Source organism: Cotesia typhae, unplaced genomic scaffold (assembly GCF_013202065.1).
Source record: "Cotesia typhae breed Kobodo isofemale line unplaced genomic scaffold, CoteBio_Ctyphae contig_413, whole genome shotgun sequence".
Lineage (NCBI taxonomy): Eukaryota > Metazoa > Arthropoda > Insecta > Hymenoptera > Braconidae > Cotesia > Cotesia typhae.
Window position 1 is genome coordinate 47,152 of NW_027423750.1, and position 9,330 is coordinate 56,481.

Sequence of the window (9,330 nt, forward strand, 5' to 3'; positions counted from 1 at the left end):
TTAAAAATTTAATAATCTCTACAGTTTCAATTTAGTAACTGATAACGCAAAACTGGTCCTTGCTAATGTTACTCTGCTAAATTCTGATTTTATTTTTAAGCTTTAATAAAGTTGGCAGCTTTCTGATGTTGGACGGATGGAAAAAATTTTTAATTCTCAGGAGAAGGGCAAAAAAAAAAAAAAAGAAGCAGAGGATTCTGAGGAACTAAAATAAGAGAGGATGATGATGAATAAAAATAAAATACCAAATGATGAGGTTAAAAAAGGAAGATGTGAAAAATGGGATACTGAGATAGAGAGAAGAATCGCCTGGAGCGCTACGTGTAATGGTCGAAGACTAACCTGAAACTCTTCAAGTTCAGAATGAAAGAGAGAGCGAGAGAGAGAGAAATAAAAAAAATAATGAAATAAGATGAGGTTAGTGGAATGGGTTGGTAAGAAGAGATGCGATTGCTATTGGAAAATTTTATATTTGGTTGTGATATATATTTCTCAGTCAATGGAGATGTTTTCGATTTCTTCCAGACATTAATCGTCTGCGAAATATTGTTATAATTCTATATTGAAATATTTTTCCACGGTAAATAATCAAATGTGTTTAGAGAATTTAAATCAAACTAATCATAATTATTTTTTTTTTTTTATTTAAAATAATTTTCTGTAGTGACTAAACAGAATTTTTTGGTAGCAATTAAAAATTCTCTTTATAATATTTTTCGGATTACAATATTTAATTTTGTGAATTTTTTTTTACCATTTATCAGAAATTTTTGTATAATTTTTAAAAATTAAAACAAAAATATTTCGTTCTATTATATTTAGCCGTGTTGAATTTAGCCCCAGGATATTTTAAAAAATTATTCAACCTTTATTTTCAATTTTCACGGATACAAACAAAATTTTCTAACAATGATAAATATAAAAAGTAATTAAAAAAAAAAAAAAAAAAAAAAAAAAAAAAAAAATGATATCTGCAGAGTATATTGTTGATAAATAATTAAATAAATCATAATAATGAAGGAGGTAATCACCGAAGAATGCAAAAAAATAATGTTATCCTGCAAGTATTAAGCAGTAGTATCCTATTTAAAAGGATATTTATAAACATATGTATATATTCATTGCCTATCCAGTCATTGGACTCACCATCTCCCATCTCGAGATCTCATTCGCTTAAACTTTGTATATAGAGTTTAAAACACTCGAGCATCTTAAACCCCACCATTGCATTAAATTACATATACAGAAAGACATTATTATATCTGTTCATCCTCCATCAGATACTGTGAGTGTGTGCGTAGTACAGTACCTATAATACATACTTTAGAGCCTCCTCTCGGTAACCGCGATACGGTTCTCAACCTACAGCATTATTTTCAATCACCAGTACTTATTCATTCAGTTTTAACCTCAATGTTAAGGATCTTACGCGTCATTTACTCTTAGAAAATAAAAAACATAATAAATGATATACTCTTTTTAATAATTAAGGGAAAGGGAGCGTTTTAAAGATATAAAAAAATTTTTTTTTATCTTCAATATTGCAATTTAACTAATTAATTGAATTGATATATTTTGGTTGTATTTGAAATAAATAATATATCTAATGCAACAATAGCCATGAGTGTGACTTTGACGTCCTTTTAAATAGAAATAAAAAAAAAAAAAAAAAAAAAAAAAAAAAAAAAATCGGTCTGTTGGTTAAAATTTATAGGTAGTTGGTATTCTCAGTCCTAATATATTATTATCTGTATACTGCCCAGAATTTTAACGTCTGAAAAGATTCTAGTGACCTGAACTATTATAAATATAGAATAAAAAAAAAAAAAAAAAAAGGGAAGGTGCATAGTTGTGTAGATCAAAGGAGATACACCTGTCGAAAAAATGTTCCCTACTCCCTAGTAGGCGCTTTACTACTCGCTAGTGGTCCTGTGTCCTGTCTTTACAATCTTTTACCTGCGCAACTAACAATAAGATGTCTAGTGTAAGACGTGTTATTATGTCGAGTGGAGTGGGCCCTCCCCGGGATTACAAGCTTCCCAAAGCTCTACAAGGCACAAAAATTATCTAAAACGGGATAATAAGAAATATATGGGGGAAAATTTTAAATTTATCCCAGCAAGTGCTACTACAACTAAGTAAAGCGGATTATTGGATAAGATTTTCCGATTTTAGAAACTTGGAAAATAAAATTTTGGGATCTGCCTTTGTTGAAGATGAGAAATTTTATTTGTGATTAAGTTAGCGTGGTTAATGCTTCTTCTTATTCCATCCTAAGCGTGTTGGAGCAAGAGATTAATGATTTTGATACGGAATACGCAAATTTAAATTGATAGTTTTTTTCTTCTTCTTCTTCTTCTTCTTCTTCTTCTTCTTCTAATAATAATAATAATAATAATAATAATAATAATAATAATAATAATAATAATAATAATAATAATAATAATAATAAAGTTAAAATTTTTTTGGATGTAAATTAATAAAAAATAAAAAATAAAAATAGCTTGAGCAGTATCATCGAGATAAGAACATTTGCTATGCGTATTAAGATACATAAGATATATTTATAGACATATAAGTATCATGTATGCGTGGAAATAGGTTCTATGCGTGTCTATAGTATTTTACATTAGGTAACCGTGACTCGATAAATCCCGAGGGCTGGCGATTAAAAGGAAATATTATATAGTTAAATTGGAAAACTGCAGCACGGTGGAACGGGTTCTCTGAAATAGTATATATTATATCTTGGTGATGTAGTCGACACTCTGTTAAAAAGTTTAAAAATAAAATTTATTAATGGTAACTTTAATTTACTATTAATTTTATCCCCGGCAATTATTTACATTTTTATATTAACTTTTAATATATTAATTATATCTGGCTCAATATTTTAAATATTTGATTCAGAATAAACATTGAAAACTTGAATAAATAAACTATTTATTAATTTTATTAGAATAATGATAATAATAATAATAATAATAATAATAATAATAATAATAATAATGTTGGATGTGCAGAAGTTAATTTGGTTTTAAATAGATGGAAGATTGTCGTAAATCGAAGAACTCGGGAAGTCTCTTGTTTACAAGCCGCCAGAGTTTAAAAGACACCCAATAAATGGCTGTAAACCGCGATGGATACCAAGGAGGCAAGAAGGATGTTTAACTTATAAGTATACTTTTGCACCCTGCCGATATATTATATATATATATATATATATATATATATATATATATATATATATATCGAGAGCACCGCGAGTTATGATCGGTAGCAGAAGAAAGAGAGAGAGAGAGAGAGAGAGAGAGAGAGAGAGAAAAAGTTCTTGGAAACGACGCCCCACGGAATCGTCTCGCATGCCTGATCATAATTAATAATCCCTGTAACAGAGAACGGACTGTATTTATAAAGACTTGGACCCTGCGCTACAAGTATCAGCCGCATCGCGGTGATATCAACGATCGAGATCCTGTCTAGACTTACTCTACCAACCACCAACCAGAGATCCAGATAGATTGTGATATATACTGCGTGAGAACGAGAGAGAAGAAAAAATAAAAAATAATAATCAACAAGCTGACATTAAATGTATAGAATATATATATATATATATATATGTAGATTGGTGGGTCATGCTACCAGGGGGATGCTGCTTTCTGCTTTCTGCTTTCTGCTTTGAATCAGGAGCAAGAAAACCAACGCCCACTAACTTGTCTAAGGACTTGTATTACCAATAAGTGCGATTGTGATTACTATTTCCCTTCTTTTAGATCCTTTTTCTTTTTAGCTATTAACTACTTTCACATACTATGCAAATTGTCATCTTATATATCTCAAGCTCAAAAAAGATTCACTAATTTCTTCCTCCCATTAAAAAGGTGCTTGTATTTTATTAGTTAAAAAAATGAAAATATGTATTAAAAAAAAAAAAAAAAAAAAAAAAACTAACTAACTAACTAACTAACTAACTGTCAGAGTCAAAGGATAGGATTTACTCTGGAGTGAATGACGATAATCTGTGTGTGTCCCTACTGTATCCCTGTTCCTTGTTTAATGTCTCTGTTATCTTGGGGTAAATCGGCGCCACGCTTGGTCGCTATACACTACTCCTGCTGCTCCTTCGGCTGTCTCACAGCTATTATAAATACAAATACAAATACAAATCCATAAAATAAAATTAAATTAAATAGCTGTATGAAATATTTATTTTTCTACAAGCAAATTAGAAAAGCCATTGGAGTAACTCGTCGCGTGTTACATTTATTACATTTATTACATTTATTACATTTATTACATTTACTACATTTATTATTATAGATATAAATTGGACACATCTACCAACCAATCTATCTGCATATATTTATTTATATATCATAAATTTTAAAAGGATAATATTATTTAGTGTAAGGATTAAGAATGACTGAAAGAGTTTATAAAGGGATTTTAATAATTTAATGCTTAAAGATACATATCATTGTCAATGTATGTTATATATTTTTAATTAACTTTTACTATTTTTTATCTTAATAATAACGTATTATAACGTATTAATATCCGTGAATAATTTTAAATTAATCTAGTTATTTATTAAATATATATTACCAATTTAATTGTTAATTCAATGAAATTAAAAATTTATAAATATATCTGGTCATATATAGCTACTATATAATTAAATAATCGAGTAAAATAAATACGAAATAAAAAAAAATTTTTTAAATTGATAAAGATAAGTCGTGTAAACAGTACATATATATATATATATATAATAAAATGTAAATTGATTCTAAAATTGTTGGAACATTTATCGAGAACCCCAATCCCCAATAGCTTTTTTTATTAACGATAATATTTTAAAAAAATTTATGGAAATATTTCATCGTGATTAAAAATATAATTATAATTTTTAAGTCTAAATATTATTTGTCCGCAAAACTTGTTTTATTCCGATAATTAAAATTCGCAATAAAAAATTTATTAAAATAATTTAAATGTCGAAGGTCGTAGCATCTGTTGCATAATCCTTTTCGTCCAAATATACTCACATCAGTATATCAGTTTAAAAAAATAAAAAAATAATTAACGAATAAATTTATTACTGTCTGCTGCGATATCTTGCTTAAAATTGACATTTACGAAATCACTACGATTATTCACTTAGTTTTTAATTTTTTTTTAATTCTGATTCACAACTAATATTTAAAAATTTTTTAAATAATAACATGATAAGTTAGTTATCGATTAAATTTCAACGATTTTATTTACTATATTATTAATATTATTATTTTATCACCACCAACAATAAAGTTTAAAAAATATCTTTTATTATATTAAAATTATTAACGATATTTATTTAAATAATAAATATAAAAATATAACCAAGTCGAAGGTGAGATTAGACACCCGTCCGAATTCTCACAGCTCAAGGGTGAAAAATGTCCCGTCAGATAAACCCATTCATTTCTTAATTTGAGTCTTGGCATATCTATTTATCTACTATATATTATTATTATTATTATTATTATTATTATTATTATTATTATTATTATTATTATTATTATTATTGTTGTTGATATTTTAAGTTAAACTCCCTTACCCGGTAGAGAAAGAATACCGACGATGACCACTAGATCCGGTTTAACAAGTTTCCGGATTCCCGGGTCCCGAGTGTATTGGGTCTCGGGGTCATCTTGGGTCCTCAGCACCCTTTTTAATTATTTTTATTATGTCCCGTTTTACTGCAAGGACCTGCTGCACTATACAGCAGTACCGTTTATTTAAAAAAAAAAAAAAAAAAAAAAGATAAAAAATATTTAGCTCCCCCATATACTACAGTGTCCTTAGATCCTTAGGCGGTATGACCGTCCAATGGTCATACGCATAAATTACCCCAATAATCCGGTTTTGCAATACTGAAAGTTAGAGCTCTAGCTATTATTAGCCTAGGATTTGGATTTGGATTTGGATTTGGAAGTGCTAGTGAAAATCGTGAGACTAAATTATTTTTTATTTTATACCAAGGAGGGACACATGATCTTGGTCACCTGCACAAGATTGACCTAGACATGACATTAAAGTACAACAAATAAACTTGTTTTTAAGAGCATCATCATCCCTGAGATTGGGAGGGATGATGACCATCGGATCGAGGGATGACCACCGTCCATTGGGGTTAAATCCTGTTTCTAAAAGATTCTTCCTCATTTCCTGGACTGTGGGAACCAAAACCTGATATTATTTGTGCTTTATGGTGGAAACTGTTTTTTAGTGAATCATTTCTTTCAGAATAGCTATAGCTATAGTCATCCATACAATATATGATGACCGTTGCAGCCGGACAATATTGTTGCTAAACAGGATCTACGATAATGTAAACGGTTATAACTTATAATACACATTTTTGTTTGAAGATTATATTATTACACCGGACTCGTAATGCATAGATTAACTGACAAGCGACAAAACGGCAAAACGACAAAACGACTAAACGACAAAACGACAAAACGACAAAACGACTAAACGACTAAACGACTAAACGAGTCCTTTGAGGAAGATACCACTTTTTATTTTTATTAAAGATTTTAACTTGCTGCAATATTTTTATTAAAAATTAAACCGACGTTTTAGTGCCGTTAAATCCCATCGTCATTATTATTAATTTTTTTTATTGACAATTGTATGTAGAATTGATAATAAATTAACTTGTTAATATTAATATTAAAAAATTGAATAATTGTTTTTATTTTTATTAACGAATACCGCTTGGCATTATAAAGTTTAATTAGCAGACGGAAGTTTTAAATTAATCAAAATAATTTTAAAGTTTAGACGGTTATTTATATAATTATAAAAATTCATGAGCACCTATTTTACCTGCAATATTGAGCTCAGATGTTATAATATGCATAATAAAAACATTTATTGATAATTTATTACTATTATTACTATTATTAGTGAATTTTTAGAAAAAATTTGAAAAACTTGGCAAGTTAAATGTTGGAGCAAAAATAGAAAAAAATGAAAAAAAGTAAGTGACTCCTTTCTCTTTTATCGTTTGGCCCTCTCGAGAAATCGAAGGCTGATGGTTGGAAGGTCGTCTTCGGGAGCAGCGTACGGGGCGTGGCTGGGAGACGCATTTATTCGTTGTTCGCCTTGTGTTATCTCTTTTGGTCTTCCTGGTGAGAGACTCGAGCCGGCTCTCTCTGGTCTTCTGGTCTTCTGGTCTTCTGGTCATCTGGTCTCTGGCTCATCTCATCTCTACAGCACTTTTTTTTTATTCTCTTATTATCTCTTTACTTGTGTGTCTTTAAAAGTTGCCAAGAGTGGAGTAGAGTGGAGTAGAGTGGAGCTCTGAGTTGAAGAGCACGCATGGTATCCTCCTCATCCTCCTCATCCTCCTCATTCTCCTCATTCTCCTCATTCTCCTCATTCTCCTTATCCAATTTGGTTTTATTTCTCAGCTCTTCTCTTGGTATAGGCCTGTTATCTCTTCAGGCACGTCCGCGTATTCTTTTTTTATTTTATTTCAAGTATTTATTTTTTATTTTATTATTTAGTCCGCTGCTCTACTCGTTGATATTATGCTACCTTCTACCATCCTTATTATATATATATATATATATATATATATATATATATATATATATATATATATATCTTCTCATTGGATATCCTATTCTATTATTATTATTATTATTATTACTTTGTTATCCTCGCTTTCAGATTTTATCTTTTTATTTATTGAAAATATCTAGCCTTATTGATTCTTAAAATCTATCAATTGATATAATTAAAATATCATGATTCTTGAATAAATACATATAACATACACGCGTACTTAAAATCATGTCGTTGTACTTTTCTAATTGGCGCTTAAAGTTTACAAACCAATATATATATATATATATATATATATATATATAATATAAAAGATATAAGAAAGAACTCATCTTAAAGTCAACTCACGGATTGATTCCACGGAGAGACTGGTCGTCGATTCCAGACAAGAACGGAAACGACAAAAAGCGCGTGCCTATCACTCTATATATATATATATATCTGTTTACTCCCTTTTTCTATAAGGTCTCGATACCTTTTGCGACAACAGAACAAGACTCTCCAGCTTCTCATACGAACCCTTTTAAATTTTATTTTCATTTTAGATTTTGTTCTTTCTTATTTATTTTTATTGTTTTTTTTTTTTTGTGTAAGTTTAATCCTTTAGAGAAGAATTGCGATATAGGAGACATTAAAGGTATATACGCTGTTCCCAGACGCTGGCGTTAAGTTTCGGATTAAATTTCACACTTATCTTGTGGTTTCGTAAGGGAACTCTCAATTCTATGGATTTTTTTTAACAAATTTGTAGTCACACAAACTCAAAAATATATAATAAACTCTCAAGTCGACGAATTTTCTTAAAAATTATTTAAAAATAATAAACTTATTGTTTATTGATTAAACCGGTGCGATCAAAATTGACTGCAGCGATCTCTGTAGAAACAAATGTGTATTGAGGAACATTTTACTGACGGTAAGTAAAATCAAATATGATAAAACCGTTTTTTAGTAATAGAGAATTCTTAAGATATCAAATTCAGTTGGCAAAAAAATAAACTTTATTAACAATTATTAATAAAAATTTATCAATAATATTAATTAATCATTTTTAAGATTATATTATTAATTTAGAAACAATAAGGATAAATAAAAACTGCAATAAAGGTTGAGAAAAATTGTGCGTTTATTTAACGAAGACGTAGGACTGTTTTATTTATCATTAATTTATTTACTTTATAATTTGTTAAATATAGTAGACCAGGCGTCTCATTAAATCGATCGAGAACACCCTGTTTAAATTAAAACGCACTTGCTTTTGCCTCGATAATAACTTTATATTACTTATCTTTTTTTTTTTTATTATTCAATTATACCGTTCAATAATTATATTTAATATACTCATTATTATTTTTATTATTTCAATATCCAATATTTATCTTTTTATTTATATTTATTTATTTACGCCTGTTGCAAATCAATAATAATAATAAAAATAATATTAATTAAGTTAATTTGTCAAATTAATTATTTTTTATTAATTCCGAATTACCGATAGGTTGTTATTATTATTATTATTATTATTATTATTATTATTATTATTATTATTATTATTATTATTATTATTATTATTATTATTATTATTATTATTATTATTATTATTATTATTATTATTATTATTATTATTATTATTATTATTATTATTATTATTATTATTATTATTATTATTATTATTATTATTATTATTATTTAGGTTGAGTAATTACA